This window comes from Sus scrofa, chromosome 6 (assembly GCF_000003025.6).
Source record: "Sus scrofa isolate TJ Tabasco breed Duroc chromosome 6, Sscrofa11.1, whole genome shotgun sequence".
NCBI lineage: Eukaryota > Metazoa > Chordata > Mammalia > Artiodactyla > Suidae > Sus > Sus scrofa.
Window position 1 is genome coordinate 161,887,731 of NC_010448.4, and position 19,401 is coordinate 161,907,131.

General features: G+C 42.5%; 1 long non-coding RNA gene across 3 annotated transcripts in view; it reads right to left on the reverse strand.

Annotated features, from left to right (window-relative positions):
* The window catches only part of ELAVL4, a 144,808-nt gene that overhangs the window by 103,585 nt on the left and 21,822 nt on the right, over nucleotides 1-19,401 (reverse strand). Inside the window, exon 1 of one of the 3 annotated variants that reach the window (XR_002345499.1) lies at nucleotides 17,470-17,620. The exons of the other annotated variants lie outside the window; for them this stretch is intronic. This is a non-coding gene — a long non-coding RNA (ELAV like RNA binding protein 4). Of the gene's footprint in view, nucleotides 1-17,469; nucleotides 17,621-19,401 lie in introns of those variants that run through there. 3 annotated transcript variants of the gene reach the window in all.

Sequence of the window (19,401 nt, forward strand, 5' to 3'; positions counted from 1 at the left end):
CCCCACTAAACATCTGCCCCTGACCCACACACTTCCTGGGGAACTCAACAAAGAATGAGGAAACCAACCTAGCCTAGTCTAAATGATACTCCAAAAGGTGACTTGAGAGTTAAAAGGCCTGGGTTCTGGCACCAGTGCTGCCACCCCTACACCCAAAGCCTCCTCATCCGTTACCTAAAATTCAAAGCATTTGGTAAATGCTCTCCAAGATTCCAAATGGAAAGTCTCGGGTTCTGAGGTTTCCCAGCCACACCATTAACAGTGCTTTCTCGTCTCACACTTTCTACCAACTTTAAAGCTTCACTTTAGAATCCACTTGCCAATCATTCTTCACCTACAGAAACACAAAGTTCAACAGTTAATAATGGAGACACTCAAGGTCAACAATACAGGTGTCACAAGAACCCAGAGAGGGTTTGGAAAGTAAACCTGGTGTCTTGATCTTGTCCTTCAAGATATACCTCTTGTAGTCACGGAAAGCCATCTGGAGTTCCTGTCATGGCTCAGCAGAAAGGAATCTGACTAGTATCCACGAGGATGCAGGTTCCATCCCTGGCCTCGATCAGTGGGTTAAGGATCCTGTATTGCCAGCTGTGGTGTAGGTTGCAGATGGGGCTCGGATCCTATGTTGTTGTGCCTGTGATGTAGGCAGGTGGCAGCAGCTCCGATTTGAACCACAGCCTGGGAACCTCCATATGCCGTGGGTGCGGCCCTAAAGAGACAACCTGAAAAGGGGGAGAGAAGCCATCTGTAAGTTTCTTGAGTCCTGCCAACTGCTTTGCTGTGTAGATTCTACCTCCTTAACTTTCCTTAATGCCCACTGCTACTGTCTTTGTTCAAGTCTCTACATCTCTTTCCTGTATTATTATCATCAACATACTTTTCGCTTCAATATTGACTGCATCCTATTTACCAGCCACAGTAACCTTTCTAAAATTTCTGTCTCACCACATTGCTTCCTTGATGCATATCAATGTCCATCTCCCTTCTCCTGAGATTTTTCCCTGGGTAGCCCATGAAGGGGTACCAGCAGACCTCTAACAGACTCCACAAATTTATAGGACATTGTTTCATGACACAAATCTAGGAAAGTTCATAGTCTTCTTTTGCATGTCTTTTTCTCTTAGATGGCTTGAGCTCCTTAAAGGTGGGGTCATATCTGATTCAAATGGTTGAATACTTAAAAAATGCAACCTCCCCCCAAATAAAGCTTCCAAATAGCTGTTTTTCTCATTTTTTTTATGCGTAGAAGGCTACAGGTAGCTCTGTTTCATTTGCAAAGCGCTTTCACATAATAACTACTATTATATGTATAAATGCTCAATAAATATTACTGAAATAACGGCCGAGGAGAAACCATGTCTTGTTTATCCTTAGAGATCCATGGAGCACCCAGAAGAGAATCACATTCAATCAATATCTGCTGAATAAGTGTTGAATTAGTGCTCCTGGAATCTGGTAGTGCGGCTTTCTACATTAACAACTTTCCTTGGCTGATGCTTGAAAGAGAGAACCCCTCATCTTGGTCAAACGCAGCTACTTGAGAGTGCAAGGAGGCTCCACTGATAACCACATTTAGACAACAGGCATAAACCAGCACTGTCCAAGGCAAACTAGATTACATGGCCACATAACCTATAACCAGCTTAACCAGGTATCTACCTGTGACTTTGACAAAGTCCCTGATGAATGTGTGCTGGTAACAGTCCATCTGGCTAAGGTACTTAGTACAGCAACATGTGAGGCGCATTCCATCAAAAACTAAAAAGAAAGAAAGGCAATTATCCAGAAAGCCCATTGATAGCCGCATGCTACAAGAACACTCCCTGGAATTATAATCAAGGAAACAACACTGAGGTAAATAAAAATGTACGTTTGTGTACATGTCTTTGTAAAAGCTATTCTCTCTGCCTGGATCACAATTTCCTCTACGTCCTCTGCTTGATGGACATATAATCATCCCTCGAAACCAAGTTCTGGTATTAGTTCCCAAAAATTCATTCAGCGTATACTTGCTGAGCAGCTACTCTGTGCCAGAAACTAGGGATTCCACACTAAACAAGGCACACAGATTCTCTGCCTTGAGAGTTTACGTTGGACTGGGAGCAGACAGTAAACTTTCCCAGTTTCCCCCAGACAGAATTAACAGTTCCCTGTTTGACATCTCACAGAACTTGTTCTAAGACTACTCCACTCCTCAGGGAACTGCAGTTACTGTCTTCACTCAAGACTGTGCTCTCTCTGTGGATAAGAACCCACCTTCATCTATGTTCCCCATGACTGGCCTAACTGAACTCACGGCCACACGCTTCCCCTCTCAGGATGTCACACCCTGTGAACATTCCCTAGAGTTCACTGCTTGATTTCTGAATGTTAAAAAATCACCAAGCAGCTTCTTGGCACCCACTATGTACTGTTTTTAGCACTGGGACAGGGGATGCAGCAAGAACATGACATGGTTCCGGATCTTTTAACGTTTACAATCAGACGAAGGAGCCCAGGTTTGCCGATGAGAATAAGAACAAAATAAGACAAGACAGTACGTAATCTAGGACTAGATTCCATGGGTCAGGCCCCAAAACATTCTCTAAGTTCAAAGAAATGCAATGTCACTATAGGCCCAGAGACAAGGGAGAACATACACATTATAGAATATCATCCTTCGCTTTCAGCCTAGCAATGCTGCCAGGTGTCCCCTGGGTTCAACTCTCTCCAAGACTATCCCCAGATATGCCAGTACATCCTTACATAGGCCACCTTCTCTCAAGCTTTTATGCTTTTGCACAAGCTGGTACCCTACCTGGGATGCCCCTATACCCCTGATGTGTCGGACAGTCATTAACATTCAGCTCAAATGTCACCCTATGTGACACCATCCTTGAACTCTCAGGAAGAAACTGACCATGCTTTCGCTGTGTGCCCAATCCTGCTCCTTCCTTATGTACGTCTTCGCATATAATTGTATCCATCACTTATTTACCTGTCCACCTCTCATATTAAGGTGGGAACTTGTTGAAGGCAAAGACCCTCACTCATCTCTGTATAAAGCATCATGCCTGGTACAGAATTTGTGGCTGGACGGATGGATGAGTGGGTTAACAAACACATGGAGTCAGTCAGTTACAATGGGCTGGAGTACCACTCCCGCCCCTCAAAGAGCCTCAGCTGATATAACCTTGTGCGGTCTAGTGAAAGAGTTCAGAAGTGTAGAGTTTGGGTACTAATCTTGAATCTATCTCACAGACCTTAAACAAGTCACTTAATCTCTCTGGACCTCAGGTAATTTTATCTATTAAATGGGGCTAAATCATGAAATCCCTACCTCATACAATAATGACTGGGAGTTTCAAATGAAATGATAGAATTGAAGGTGCTTAAAAAAATTGTTGTTTCAATTTTATATGACTATGAGCCATAGACATATTATCGAGAGATATTTTTAATGAAGGCCAGTACTTTTTTCCTTCCAAAATGATACACGGCTGTGCTTTTACTAGGTCTGTTAAGAGAACAAATAGGTGACAAACCTCTGTGTTGGGAGTCTCTGGGGTGAGTTTTTTTTTTCTCTTGCTAGATAGGAAAAAGAGGATTTGTCCTCTTTATGGGTCTGGAGTTTCAATTCTCGAGGTCTAAACATTTTTGATGGCCTTGAACTAATTTCGGCCGCCATCGACAGAATGGGAGCGGAAAAATCCCCACCACATCTGCCTTGTCAGGTGGTGGAGGAAAGAACTTTCTAAATAGCCTCATTATTGGTCCCAGCTGAATTCTGCTCCTGTTCCATGATGCCAGCAAAAGCATTTTAGTAAGATGCTGCCAGCATCAAAAGCAGATCCACTTACAGTTTCCTGTAAGCATATCTGCAATGGCAGAAGGTGGCGGACAGCCAGGTGTGAGCGTGCGTGCTAAAAATCTCCAATACGTCAAGCTGGAAGAACAATTTATGAAACGAAATTCAACGTTCTATTTCTACTCCACCAACTCAGTTTAAGGCACTAGAAATTCGGCTAATTTGGCTTCAAATCTGTGCTGCTTTACTGAATTAGAGAATCTCAGAGAGAGAAATGTCCTCTACATTCTTCTAGCTTGAATGTCCCCCACCCTGCTCCAACAGGACATCCCAAACAAAAGGTCACTGGACTACGGTTATATTCGCTTCTTTTCCAATAATTTGCCCGGTTTTGGGTCAGTTCTGGCCACGGGGCAAGGGATTGTCATGTGTCCACCAAACCCTGCTTCCTTTTCTGCCGGGCCACTCAGCTAGACTACAGTAGGGCTGAGTAACTTGAGTTCTGGCCACTGGAATGTGAGTAGGAATGATCACTTCTAAGCTTGATCCCTGAACAACTTCTATATGATGCTCCATCTTCTCACTCTTTCCTTGCCTGCTCAGTAGATGTAGAAAGTACAAGGGAGAATTTCGAGGCTCTAAAAGAAAGTGCAACCACTAAACGGGAGGGGGTGGGTCCCTAATGACTGCAAACCCATGTGGAACTGTGGTATGAGTGAGAAGTAACCTTGTTAAGCCTCAGAGATTTGAGACTTAGTTGCTACAGTAATTCACCTGTTGGAATACAGACTGTTCCTTCCATTTTTTAAAAATGGCATTACTGTGCTAAGTGTCTTAGAAGTTACTATATTGCCACCTCCCTTAGAATCCTTTTGAAGAGACCATTTTAGTATAGCTCTATGTATTACTAGCTCCTGAAAAGTGAAAGAGAATAGCACAGGAAGGCAGGGGCAGGGGAATAGGAAGGAAGGAGGGTAGAGAAGGCTACATTTTTTTTCCCAAGGACCATTGTCTATAGGCATGCAAATTTCCTTTATCCCTTATAACACCCTAATGAGATAAAACTATCATTATTTTAAACAGGAGGAAAAAGAGACTCATGGAGATTGATGTAGAGGATCTCTGACTAACCTTGCCTGGCTTCTGTCATTCTCCTCTGATCTCAGCACCAGAATCTTCAACTGTCTCCTGTGCACATACCTTCTCAAAACTCCACCTGCCTCTCTAATGCTTAAACACCAACCTCAGAACTCCTGCCGCTATGCTTTCCACACTGGGACCCTAAATGCCAGGTTTTTAGATGACACTTAAAACAAACAACTGAGTCCCTTGAACACTGGGATTCCCCACCTGGCTCTTCTTCTGCAGGTGGCCTTAGCAAGCAGCTGTGTTCTCCCACACCTGGCTTCATCCTTCCCATTCATGGAAGCATCCACTGAAAACACACGCCCACTCCTCCAGCCCATTCTACTTATAGAAAAAGTGAGAAAGATGTTTTTAAGAAGCCAACACTTGAAAGAATGTAGAAATTAAATCAAAGTTAATATACATATCCAAAGTTTGTGGTTTTATTTCATTTTCATCACAGTTAGAAGCTATGATGATCATTAGAATCATCCTTATCTCTTTAACTTGATTTGGCCAGTTTTTAAGAATCTGCATTAGGTCCTTCCTCTCTGTTCCTATCACATCCTCTGTGTCCCTCTCTCACTTTTCACTCTGTAATGATGGTCTACAGGTCTTTCCCGCTCTGCAAGGGCAGGGACCATGCCTAATTCTCCTCTTTATCCCAGTGCCCAGCAGGGTGCCAGACAGTTGGTTTTCAGGGTGGCTCAAGGTCACAGAGCTACTCAATTCCTTTGCTGTGGAGCCCTCAGGCCTTGCTGTGGGTCAGCATCATCACCTGTTAAACAGGGGTATGGCTGTGCCATGCCTGCTTCACAGAGTAACTGCCAACCCTGAGTAGGAACCAAATACAGTCATTTGAACAGATCTGAAGCGTCACTGCCACTCACCAAGGTTTAACTGATTATTCTGCTATCTAGCATTTGGAGAAGAGGGTCTGTAGGAGGATGTGAGAGGTGCTTGCTATGTGGGTGGGTGCTCTTTCTTGTTTTCCTGGTTTCTAGTGCCCTGAGTGATCCAAGGAGCCTGTCTGTCCTCAGAGGTGGAGGACATTTGGTGGTTAACATTATGAAAGCAGCATTACTGCTCTGCTAAGACCTGCAAACCAGCAGCTGGCTTTCTTTTATTGCGAGAACTTTATGAGGCATAAAGTTGTACATTTTTAGATTTCATATTTTGTCCAAGGATGCACGGTTAAATATTTGTTTCCAGTTTTGACATCAGCTAGATCCACCAGTGTGAGCACACCAGATCTGCAGTGGGGAAGGTGAGAGGCTCAGAATTAGACGATGTTTGCCAAAGAGTTGGTCTACAGAGAGAAAGGATGAGCTGGATGACCCCTAAAAGGATTCTATGATTCAGATGTTTTACACAAATGTTAGCAAATAACTTAGCATGGCGGGGAAGACAAAACCAGCACAGTAATGCTGCCCCAGCAATATATGCATTTGCCTTTAAATGCATATAATTAATTAAATGATTTCAGGAGCCCAGAAGTGAGTTCCCAGCCTAGCAAAGACCTCTGGCTGCCGTGACAGCACCGTGCTAATGGATCCTTTACTCCTGGTTCAGCAGAGGATAGGCCAGCTTCCATCCACCTGTCCCATTTGTGAGCCAGGATATTTCCAGGCAACAAAAAGCTATTTCTTACAAGCAAAGCAAGTGCTCTGAAGCACTTACAACTCAAATGCACAAAAGGTACCTGGAGCATCAAAGGAACCATCAAAACAATTTTTCTAAAACATGGCTCATCCTCAATGGTTTTGTAATTTGCATGTCTACGGGGTCTAGGAATCAGAATTTAATAAGTCAATAAAATTTATATTAGTCAGCTTGGACTATCATAACAAAATATCATAGACTGTGTGGCTTAAACAATAGGAATTTATTTTCTCACAGTTCTGGAGGGTGGAAGCCTGAGATCAGGGCGCTATGGGTTCTGGTGAGGATGACTTTCCTGGCTTGCAGATGCAGCTGTCTTCACATTGACCGTGGACTCACATGGCAGAGGGAGAGAAAGGTCTCTCTTTCTTCCTCTTTTTTCAAGGCCACCGATCCTATTGGATTAGGATCCTACCTTGAGACCTCATTTAACCTTAATTACTTCCTAAAACCTCCATTTCTAAATAGAGTCACACTGAGTATTAGAGCTTCAACATATGAATTTTGGAAGGATACAATTCAGTCCCTAGCAGATTTCATGTAGAAAATTCAGTGTCTAGCTTACGTGGTTACAATTTAAGTCACATCACTAAGGTGAAATTCACAAAAATAAGAATATGATCGTCCTCAGAGGGGTATTTTGGCAAAGACTTTTTAAATAAAATAGAATCTAGGAGATGTAGTCTTTTTGTTGTTCACAGCCAAAGTTGTAAAATATACTTCTCTGGAGATTGTGAGAAAAGAAACACTGGAAAGTATTGGAGTGGAAGGCCTGAGCATCAAGTGTCTTTACTCCGTAACTAACTAGCTGTGCCGTCTTGGCTAAGTCCCTAGCCTTCTCTGTGCCTCTGTTTCCTCATTATACCAAACTGGAAGCACATTAATTTGAAATAAGCAATGTTTCAGAATTCCATTTCTGGATGGCTGTTCTGGTGTTCCAAATCAGTATAGTGATTAAGAAAAGAGCTCTCCTGCGCCAAAGGGGCCTGCCTAAGAAAAATAATGGATGATAAAAATAAACATCCTTAAACGGTGGGCTCTTTGTCTTTAGTTTTAAGCCCCCAAGATAATGGGTTGCCTCTCTGTGCCCAGCCTCTTCCTTGGTACTAGCATTCTCCCTTTGGAAAAAAGAGATAAGAACAATCAGTAGCATCTGGGACTCTCTCTGTTTAGCTGAAGAACAGCCAAGGCCAAGGAGTGACTTGAGGGCCCCAGAATGAAGGACTGGCCTTGGATCTGCAGAGCCCCTGAGACAATGCTCTCACAGTACAGCAGCCCCCAGCCTTCTGGGATAATATACAACCTCTCCTCTCTGAAAAGCGAGCAACAAAGGAACACTGGGCACAATCCAATTATCTGGGGGTGCACCACTCCCAAGGACAGGAGGAGGGAGGAGCTGGGAGAACTCACAGCAAGAACAGCTCTGAAAATGTATCTCCCATATAGGATTCAGGCTTCTGGCTTAAAGACGTTAAGTCCATTGCAGAGTTACTGAACAATTTCCCAAGGATTCCCAAGATCTCTTAAGCCTTAAAAAGCATCTTTATTATGTTAGTATGCTAAAGGGTTCTTCTGAATACTATTCCAAGAGATAGCAGGGAGAGCATGAAAAAAAAAGATGAATGATTCCAAAGAACTAAAGAAAGAAATACCTTTAAAGCTTAATTATACCTCATTTTGAAACCTGTTTTTTTCAAAGCCAGATTGGAAAAAAGAACACACCAGTTTTGGAGAAGGTACCACAGAACCAGGTATTTACAACTCAAACAATTTCTACGTTCCTTTATACAATTAAAGATGCACCTTCTAAACTACACATGCTTATCAAATCATATAACAAGAAAAAATATGAGTCCAATCGTGGACTTTTCTAAGTTTAAAGGCAACCAATAAGGAAAAAAATAATGATAGAATTGACTATATATATGTTTAAAACTTTAGTAAGACTAAAATGTAAAAATTATAAGAAAGACAAGCTGGAAAAATCTTTACAGACTTTAAAACAGATGTAAAAAAGGATTTCTGCTTTTACTATTTAAAGTACTCACATAAATATTACAAAAGACATCAATATAGACTCAGGCAAAACACATGAACAGTTACCCCGAAGAGGACTTACAGCTGGTTAAAAACCTGTGGAAACTATTTAACCTCATGACTAGTTTAAGAAAACACATACATGAAAATAATACTGATAAAGGGAGGTCTCAGTATCTGTCTCTCCCTTCACTGCCTACCTAAAAAAGAGGCTTGCAGGAATAAATCCATTCAGGTTCAAGAGCTTTTTATTGGCTCATGGTCTCAAATGGTAAACTTTTTACTATGCCATGCATTAAATATTTTCAGTTGTCAAAGTCTTTGTTAATCTGATATATGTGAGTAAGAATGGTACCTCATCTGTTAAGGAGATGATATTGAAATGACATTTGGACAGGTCTATACCAGCAGTGATAGGGCAAATAGTCTTCTTTTGTTCTGAACAGATCTCTGCTCACCATTCTGATGCAGATGTAGGGGGAAAGGGACAGGGAAAAACCCTATTTTTAGGCTTTGGCCGCCTCTAGACCCAGCAGAAGGAATTCTCTGCAAGGCCCAGCCCAGGTTACAGGGCTGAAGATGGAGCCCATCTGGGCATCTCTGCATGGTGCTGACTTCTGTACTTGCATGTCTCTCTGTGACCCTATAGGAAAATGGGCTTGGAGAAGGATTCAAGTGTTCTTGGAACTTTGGCCACATGTCAGCTTTATATCATCCTCTTCTCAAATGAGATTCCTTTATTCATTCAACGAAAATGTGCAGGCATCATTTGAGTCACCTATCAAAATGTTCCTACAGTTTGACCCACTATTTGAACTTCTATGAAACCATCAGAATAATACAGTGTTTACTTATTTATTTATTTTTATGGCCACATCCATGGCATATGTAAGTTCCCAGGCCAGTGACTGAACTGAGCTGCAGCTGAGACCAATGCTGCAGCTATGGCAACTCCAGATCCTTTAACCCACTGCACTGGGCTGGGGATCAAACCTGTGCCACCACAGCAACTTGACCCATTGCAGTCAGATTCTTAACCCACTGTGCCATAGCAGAAACTCCAAAAAAGTGTTTTATATACAAACATGTTCAGAATAGAATCATGTATAAGCCCATGCTAAGCTAGACGTACAATGATAAGGGTAACACGAGGATACAGTAAAAAGGCCATAAAGTAAACTAATAGTAAGTTGTAACAGGTGCTATGAAGGAAACCCACAAGGGTCTTAGCAAAAGAACAGGATCTACTTGAGACAGACATTCAGAGAAAGCCTACACATTCAAGCTGGGATCTAAGAGATGAGAAAAAACTAACCATTTGAGAGCTGCGATAAGAGCAGCTGAGCCAGAGGGAGTGTCCAGTGCAAAGATCCTGAGGCAAGAATATTCTGGGCTTTTCCCAGGAACAGACAGAAGGCCAGTGTGGCTGGAGTGTGACATCCCAGGTGGAAGGAGGTATGAACTGAAGTCAGAGAGGAAAGCAGAGCCAGATCATATACAATAAACGCTCGTGCCCTTATATTAAGTGAAAACAAGAGAGCCGAAAATTGTGTTCACAATATGATCTTAGCCATGAAAGAATATGCATGAAAAAAGACTTGGAAGAAACATACTAGTGTGTGTGGGAGAGGAACAAAAAGAATACTGGTTTTGGAACTAGGAAACAAGAGAAGGTTATATCCAGGCTTCACTACTTGCCACTTGGAGGCCAGTCATTTAACCTTTTGAAGCCTTAGTTACCAAATCTACAAGATTAGAATTATCATACCTTTCTCACAATAGTGGCTGACACAGAATAAGCATGCCTTACTTAGAGAGCATTTTTTTAATTATTACTATATTACTCTTGAATAAGAGTATTATCGGTGATTCATCTTTATACTGTTTTATATTTTCCTAATTTTAAACACTTGCACATGTTTCTTTTATATTTCAAAAATATAAACTTTACTTTTTAAATGTTCTGATGGCTAAAGGAAAATGAACTACATTATGTTAAATCAAATGCTTTTCCACTGCACCAAATGCATTTCCATTGGCATACAAGGCTTTCAAGGCAGTCCCAAACACTGAGGGCAATGCAACATTTATAAGGGACCTTTAGCAATAAAGGTTCAGCTATGCAAACATGCAGAGATTCACAATTAACTTGAAATATCAAACAAGTTGTTATTGACCTTTTGGGAGTGTCAACAATGCTGTAGGTTCTCTACAAAATGCAAAATTAGGAAACATGGCTGCCCATTTTAGTTCTAAAACAACCTTCAGAAACCTCTAAAAAAATTAGAGTAAGCATTCTTCTTTTTGCTTAAATATAACTTATTTTTAGATTTCCCAGAAACTGAAGAGATGTTAGCAACAGTGCCGCTGGAGAAATTCTTGACTTGTTAATTGACTTTCTTAAAAATGGAGCTTTCACCTAAAATTCTATATTTAATGAGAGAGAAACTGACTGGTGGACCTAGGAAAGACTGATAAGCTTTGGTGCCCACCTGCAGGTAGCTGGAGGTATGTTCTTCCAGAGAAAGGGAGCAGAGACCTTTGGAGTCAGACACACCTGGATTCAAGTTAGTTGAACCTTGACTCCAGATGTCTTAAATGGTTACATAATCCCTTTAAGTTTCCGGTTTCCTCACTTGTGAAATATTTTGCTGGGTTAGTAATAATGTACCTAAGAAGCCTTATAGAGTGTGTGGCACCCGGTAGATGATCAAGAAATGGTAGCTGGGAGAGTTCCCATCACAGCTCATTGGTAGCAAACCTGACTAGGATCCATGAGGACACAGGTTCGATCCCTGGCCTCACTCACTGGGTTAAGGATCCAGCATTGCCATGAGCTGTGGTGTAGGTCACATTTGCGGCTCAGATTCCGAATTGCTGTGGCTGTGGCTGTGGTATAGACTGCCAGCTACAGTCCCAATTCAACCCCTTGCCTGGGAACTTCCATATGTTGCAGGTGTGCCCCTCCACCTCTCCTCCCCCCAAAAAAAGAAAACAAAAAAATAAACAGTTGCTGGTATTACTGTCCAGGGGAGTTTATCTCCTGGCCAATGCTTTTTACTTTCCTCCATCAACAATGCCCAAATCCTAGGGCAACCCCTCTTCCAAAAGGCTGACTTCTATGGTTCACGGTGGTTCACTAGGCACAAAGCACAGTGCATAGGTTGATCCATAAATACAAGTAGGTAGATACAAAGGTAAACAGGTAGATAGGCAGGCAGGTACAAAGAAAGGGAGAGAGAAAAGGAGATAGGAAATATTTTCCACAATTATAGATCAAATACTAATTCTAACCAGCAATCCCACATACAAAAATGAACAAACAGCACCATGTCTTTGAAGCCAAAAATCAAGGCCTGAGGTCTAAAAAAGGAGTCTTTGTGGAACAGTGGGTCTGAATATCTGAAATCATGACTTTTACAGAAAGTTGGCTAGTTGTGGAAATGCGTGGAAATGGCTCTAAAGAATCTATCTCCACTGAAAGATGTGTGGGGTCACATCCGTTAGAATCACCCTAGAGTACTTACTAAAACGCATACTCCTGGGTCTGGCCCAGACTCACTGAATCCAGAATCTGGATTAGAGGCTCAGTACTAACACCGCTCCACAGAGGAGTCTTGGGCGCGGCTGGAACCGCTGGTCTAGGGGAAGCAGAATTTAAAGTGTTCTTGCTTAACAGGGTTCCTTCGGCTTGCGAAGATACGCTAGTGAAGGCTGGTGTGCGTCCAGCGCTTCATCCGCCAGAGACCTCTTGTAACCGCACATGGCCTTTCTCCATGTGTTCTTTAACCTTCACTCTGGGTGTTGTAAGATCCTGAGGAATCATCTGATCATCAGAGACAAACTAAACTCAGTTTCAGGCATACCCTGCTATACTCTCATTCTTTAAAAATCTGCAATAATCTACATATGGCAGCTTGATTAAACAGAGCAATGGACACTCTAGAACCCTGCACTCTCAACCTGGGGAAGGAGGTTTATGTTTTACCTATCATCTCTGGGCTCTTTCAGCACCTCCACAAGAGGGCAGTCAGGGGAAAGTTTTACTTCAGTCATAAAGCCTCTCATTATTGGATCTTCTTAATTCCAAGAACAGGAGTTCATGTCGGCTCAGTGGGTTAAAGATCCAGCGCTGTCACTGCAGCGGCCAGGGTCACTGCTATGGCAGGGGTTCGATCTCTGGTCTGGGAAATTCCATATGCCACAGGCATGGCTAAAGAAAACAAAAAACAAAACCTAGAACAAACTCAAGTTATCAGATATATTTGTGGTGCTTGTACAGATATACAAAATGGAGTACTGACTACAGCATATAAGTTTAACGAAAAGGGCTTTGGACTTTGCATATAACTTTTCTCCACCCTAAAGCTCTCACCTCTCTGTGAGGTCCATGAATGGATTTCCTCTCCAGTGGCTCACTATCTGGGAGGAAATGCAGTACAGAGCAACACGTGTTATGGCACTGTGGGGAAGCCAGGGAAGGCTGCCTGGTGGAAGTGACATGTGAATTGAGCCTTGAAGGATGCACAGGCAGTGAGGAGGCCTTCTGGGGAAAGGATATAGCATGGACAAAGACACAGCAGCCTAAAAGATTCTGATATATTCAGAGAATTAAACATGCTTTGATAAGACTTTAGATTTTATGGTGGAAACTTTAGAGAGCTACAGAAGATATTTGGGCAGTGAAGTGACACACTGAGATTTGTGAGTTAGAAATATATACACATACCTACAAATTTGAGAGAAATCATATGATGATGGAATCACAGAACAACTGCCTGTGTACAACAGTGTGTGTGTGTGTGAGAGAGAGAGAGCGAGAGAGAGTGAGAGAGAAATCAACAATATATTATTACACCTTTGAACTCCCATACACAGTTCTTTCTATAAGCAGCTGGTGCCTGGAATTGACTCAGAACTGCTCAATATTCTTGATCTCTGGAACATTCATCTTCTACACTGATGGTTTTTGCTAAGGTGTTCTCATGTCTGAGCCCTACAAGCTGACAGAACTGACTCCAGGGTCAGTACAAATCTGGGAATGCTAGGGCCAACATTCAATGACGTTTAATTAACCTTACTGATAGGAATGCTTAATGGCAGCAATATTTAAAAACTGCACGAGGACTCAGAATTTCTCTTAGCCTATATGGGATATAAACTGCGAAGATAGATAGTCAAGAAAGTGCTTCCAGCTGCTCTAACCATCCTGGATTAAGGTCAGAGTTCAGAATAGTCATTTCAGTGGAAAGGAAATCAAATCAAACCAACCCTAGAGGTTTTAAAATAGGATGGCATAAGCACTTTTAAGACGAGATTAATAACAAAAGAGAAAGGGGAAAGGGTGTCTTTGGGGAAGTGAGAGGAATAAAAACAAGGGTATAAACTGACTTCATGATTCTGAGAATCTATTCTAAGAAAAGAGACTCAATTCAGTTGAAGAAATATTTACTATAATACACACATACATAATTACTATTAACAACAACAAAACCTTACATTTATTTAGCACTTCTGAGTATGCTTTTGCATGTATCAGCTTTCTGATAACCTTGGAAGTTGCTACTGCAGTGCAGGCTATGATAAGTCACTCTGATCCTCCTTTAGGCCAGAAGGACTCAGTTCCCCAGAGAGCCCTCAGCTGACTGAAGACAGCTGTCTCTTCCAAGGTCATGCCTCCTTTTGGGGGACCCCACCTCCAGTGACTGGTCAGCATCAGGTATAAAGATCTGGCACACTTAACCTGACTCAGGACTTCTGAAAGGCTATCTCAGCTTCAGAGATCCTCAAGGGGTTGGCTGAGGCCTTCACTAAGACTGTATTGCAGCCCTGCTGCTCCCTTGGCCTGATACTGCTTCTTCCCTCTCCTCTCCTCTCTCCCACTTCCCTGCCCTGGTGATGATCCCAGGGGCACCCCCTATTAAACCTCCTGCATGCTAGTCCACATCTCAGAGTCTGCTTCCTGGGGACAGTGATTATCCCAATTTTTAAGATTATCTCAATTTTTAAGATGGTGAAACCAAACATCTTAGATGGTAAGCAGATTGCCTGAGTTCACTCCCTGGTGGGTGGACAATGACCTGAACACAGACCCAGCAGATGTGACTCAATGGGTGCCAGGGTGCTAGCATGGCAGGGGATGGAAAGATGAACAAGGGCCCAACCCTACTGAGCTCACGAAGGAGCAAGCGACACAAATACAAACACAGCCATAGCCTGGTGGTTACCAAGAGAGGCTCCCAAGAATGGAGGAGAATGGAGAAGAGAAAGGGATGCCAGCAGGATGTGCAATTTGTATAGGGAAGGCCCTGAAGACATTCCAGGGAGACCACAAGGAACACAGGCGCCTTTCTCCTTTTACTTGTCTGAACTCCACCACTGAAAAAAGCAGATCAGTGAGAGCACATCCATGAGGGGGTCAATACTGACAGATGGACTGACTGCCCCAGTTGCACTCACTTAGGACCCTGCACACCATAGGGCAGGGTCAAAAGAGGCCCACTCCCTTTGAGATCAGGCCTCTGTTCCCTTTGTTCAGCCCTAGTTCCCTCTGGTACTTACTACCTGGTCAATGAGCTTGGTTTTGACATCCTTAAAATACACCACCCCACTAGCAGCATTACCAAGGGAACTACTCATAAAACACTCAGTATGCAGCTTTGGCATATGGCAGACCAGGGGTCAAAAACTGATGGTGGCCAAGCAGTGTCTTGTAAATTCTCAGACTGCAATGCCTTTATGTTAAGAGAGCACTCTCCAATCTCCACACACCCCTTACTTCTTCCGATTTATTCTTGGCTGCTTTACACACTGATGTTACCTGACTGGCCCTTAAAGGCGTGTGAATCTATCTCTGTGTAATCACTGTCACCACCACCCCCACATTCATACAATCTACACATACGAGCACACATAGTATATATTATAGACTAAACGCCAGCTCTATTCTAAGCATTTTACAATTATTACCCCATTTCACAGAAGAAAATATTGGGTTATAGAAATGTTCATAACTCATCCCTAGGGTTGTGCAGCCAGTGAAAGTTGGGATTCAAACCACAGCAGATGGGCTCCATGGCTCTTCTGGGTCTCCAGCTTGCTGACTGCGTATCTTGGGACTTGCTAGCCTCCAAAATTGCACGAGTCAATTCTTCATACATACAAACACATGTCATATTGGTTCTATTTCTCTGGAGAAGCCTGACCAACTAATACAGGAAGTATCCTCACCTTTCCCATCTTAGAGATAGGAACCGAGGCTCACAGACATTGAATGTCTTGTACAGTTCACGTCCCATCTCCTCATCCTTCATCCCCAGGACTCCTGGAATTCCGTAGATGTACTTTCATTCATTTGGTTAACATTTATCAAGCAACTGTTACAGGGCTGGCATACCCCTAAATAACTTTCAAATCCACCCCTTCCCTCTCTATTCTATGCCCTCCTGGCTCCACACTGCACAGCATGCCTTGCAGCCATGACTCACTCACGGTCTTGTTCACATGGTCCATTGAAGATGTCCAGAAGGTAACTGGAAGTGTGGGAGTCTTCCCTGGAGGTCGAGAATGTGGCCCCATGTAAGATCGAAGCACCTAAGGTCTTTGCTACCAGTGGCCTGTCCAGTTTGGTTATTATACTCAAATGAGGTTACCATTATATTCAGACAAGGGTCTTGGTATTTCCTCATTTATAAAGCCCCTAGTTCTCAAACCCCAGTAGATAATCAAAAGTTGACATTGCATATTAATGTTTCATACCTGTATATACATATTCACTAAAAGTAAGGGGTTGTTTTGTCCTCAATACATCTTTTCATAAATGTTTCATATATATTATTGATTTTGCATTGAAAAGTTTTGCAAAGCATTTTAGCTAGAATCCTTATTTAGCATTTTGCAGACCACAACACCTAGTAATAATGATTTTTCACAAAAAGAGGGACATGGGGTTTTGTTACTTTGCTTTAAAAAAAATCAATAGAGCATTTGTGCCTGTATTAAAGATTAAAATAGATTTTGCCTCACAATTAGGGTAAGCTCATTTTAAAAAACAATATAAAAGACTGCCAAATATACTTGCTCTCATCCACAAAACTTCTAAGTTTCTTAAAAGTTTAAAGATACAGAGGAGGTGAAATAATCAAACATAAAATTAAGGACCCTGAGTTATATCCTAAACCCACTGCCTGCTAAGAAGGACTGGGAGAATATTTCTTCCTCTATAGAGTAATGCCCTCCATTCCCAGCTACTGTGGGGTTTGAGGGATGCTGCGTGTCTGAGCAAAGAGCTGCATTAAATGCTGACAACAACAGTACTTATACCTTCTAGTATCAAAGAACGATTCAGGTATGGGCACCTTCTATCTTGCAGTTCATGATACGTATCAGGGCACTGCTCACACAGTGCGTATTTTAAATTTTTATCATAATAACAATTAACTGAGCTGGGCATTGGGGATAGATGGAAGTTAAAGGCGGCTAAGATTTACTCACCTCCTAAAGAGTTCACAGACTGACAGAGGCAACAAACCACCTTAAGGAGTGATGACCCAGCACAGGCTCTGGGGTCAAGTGACTCTGTTTGATCCCCCAACTCCTCCACTTTCTAGCTGAGGTACTCTGGGAAAGTCATTTCATCCCCTCAGTGAAGACGACAATAGCACCTATTCCGTCTAGTGTTACAGAAGGATTCAGATGAAAGATTGAGCACAACGTCTGACATTAGCAAGTATTCAATCAGTTTCTTTATCAGGATTATTATTCCTGCTATTCCCAGCAGGCGCAAAGACCACAGATTTGAGGGACCTTCAAAGTAAGCTGGAGTCTAACGACTGAGACAAGCAGGATCTACGTACATCCCTTGACGGTCTAGAGGGAAAGATGACTTGCCCATAGTCCTTTTTTTCCCCTAGGCCTCTTGTCCTTCACCAGTGGTGATGACAGTGAGTGGCTGCCACACTGATAGGTCTTGGCATCTGCCCAAGTAAACAGAGGGAAGTCTCAGCAGGGCTGCGTGGACCAAGCATGCCCATGCCTCTGTTGGGGAGGAAATACTAGGTGGCTCACACAGGGGTACAAAAGGCATCTGTAAATTATCTAGGCCACAGTTTACTTCTCTTGTTCCTGGCACAGTGCCTCCTTCAGATGATGGGCAGGAATTTGAAGGGGAAAACCGAAACTTGCATGGGCTAAGATTAGGCTTGGGCACTAGTCCATTTGCTTATTCATTTGTTCATTCACTTCAGGACTCGCATTCATTTCTGTCTGAAGCCAGATTCTTCTTATGCTCAAGGGATTTCCCATGATTATGAAATGCAAACCAGGGAACAGAAGACAATCCAACAGTTTGCTTAAAGTTTGTTTAAATTCAAGGAAAACTCATCATTAATACCAGACATCCAAGTCTCTAGAAGTGTTTAAAATCATGTCTAGGTGTTTAATAATTTTAATATAAATAATAGGTGCTATTTGTTGAGTACTAAGTGTGAAGCACTCTATATGCATATCTACCAATTACCGTTAAGTGTCGCTTGACATAAGCTGTTATCACATACATTCCCTCAACAGTTTTACAACAACCCTTATGGCAGCCCCTCCCCCATCTCACTTCCTCAGTTATGGGCCTCATTTTATAGATGAGGGATCTGAAGCGCTGAGGAGGTCAAAGGACCTGAACAAGATCACACCGTCAGTAAGTTCAAGGCCTTCGGCAGTCCCTGACTATCTAGTTTGGTTACAGCCCTCATCATGTCCAGACAAAAACCTTGGTGTGCTCTTTATCTACTCAGCTCCAGTTCTTCTCATCCTACATTAGCTGCCTTTTTAAAAATCAGCTTCCCACGATAAGCCTACACCTTAACTGCCTACCCAAAAGGCGGTCACCTAGTCTACAGGAAGCTATGTCCACAGTGAATCTCAAGTAGATTCTGGGTCTCTTAGTAAAGTTTTCCAATAACCTTTTATTAGGTAAATTAGTAACAATGAAAGACATATATAACCCAGGCTGTTCTAGGAGCCAGCCCTTCTCACCAGCTCCTGGCAGTCACCATAGACAAGCCCTGAGCCATTCCAGGGGCCAGCCCTGTCGGTGGCCTGTAGATGGGTCCCAAAGCCTTTCCAGGGAAGCAGCCCTGTCCACTAAGGGTTAAGGAACCAGTGTTGTCCCAAGCTGCAGCATAGGTCACAGATGCGGCTCAGATCCTGTGTGGCTGTGGCTGTGCGGTAGATCACAGATTCAGCTCGGATCCTGCATTGTGGTTGTGGCACAGGCTGGCAGCTGCAGCTCTGATTTGACTGCTAGCCTGGAAACTTTCAGATGCTGCAGGTATAACCCTAAAAAGATTTTTAAAAATAAGATAATTCATGTAACATACATAGTGTAATGCCTAGCACACAGTAATAACTAAAAACCAAGATTTTTTTTATCATCACCATTATTAAAGAGAGAAATAAGCTCCAGATCCTGCCTCAAGGATGGTGAAGTGAAAAATGAATCACAGCACTAAGAGGAATACTGCTAAACAGAGATGCCAAGAACAAACTGCAAGGGTGTAGGGGATCCAAGACTAAATATTCAAAACACATTTATTGAGTACCTATTCTGGGCCAGATACTACTGACAGACTATAAATAAGGTTGGCAATACCATCCCTGTCCTGGAGGAATCCACTGCAACTTTTGGTTCACCCATGAGTAATTTTAAGACAAATAAAATCTCACGAGCACCCATATCTAGTGTCATACAAAATACTAATGGAGTTACTGGTTTAAAACATAGCTCTTGAGTG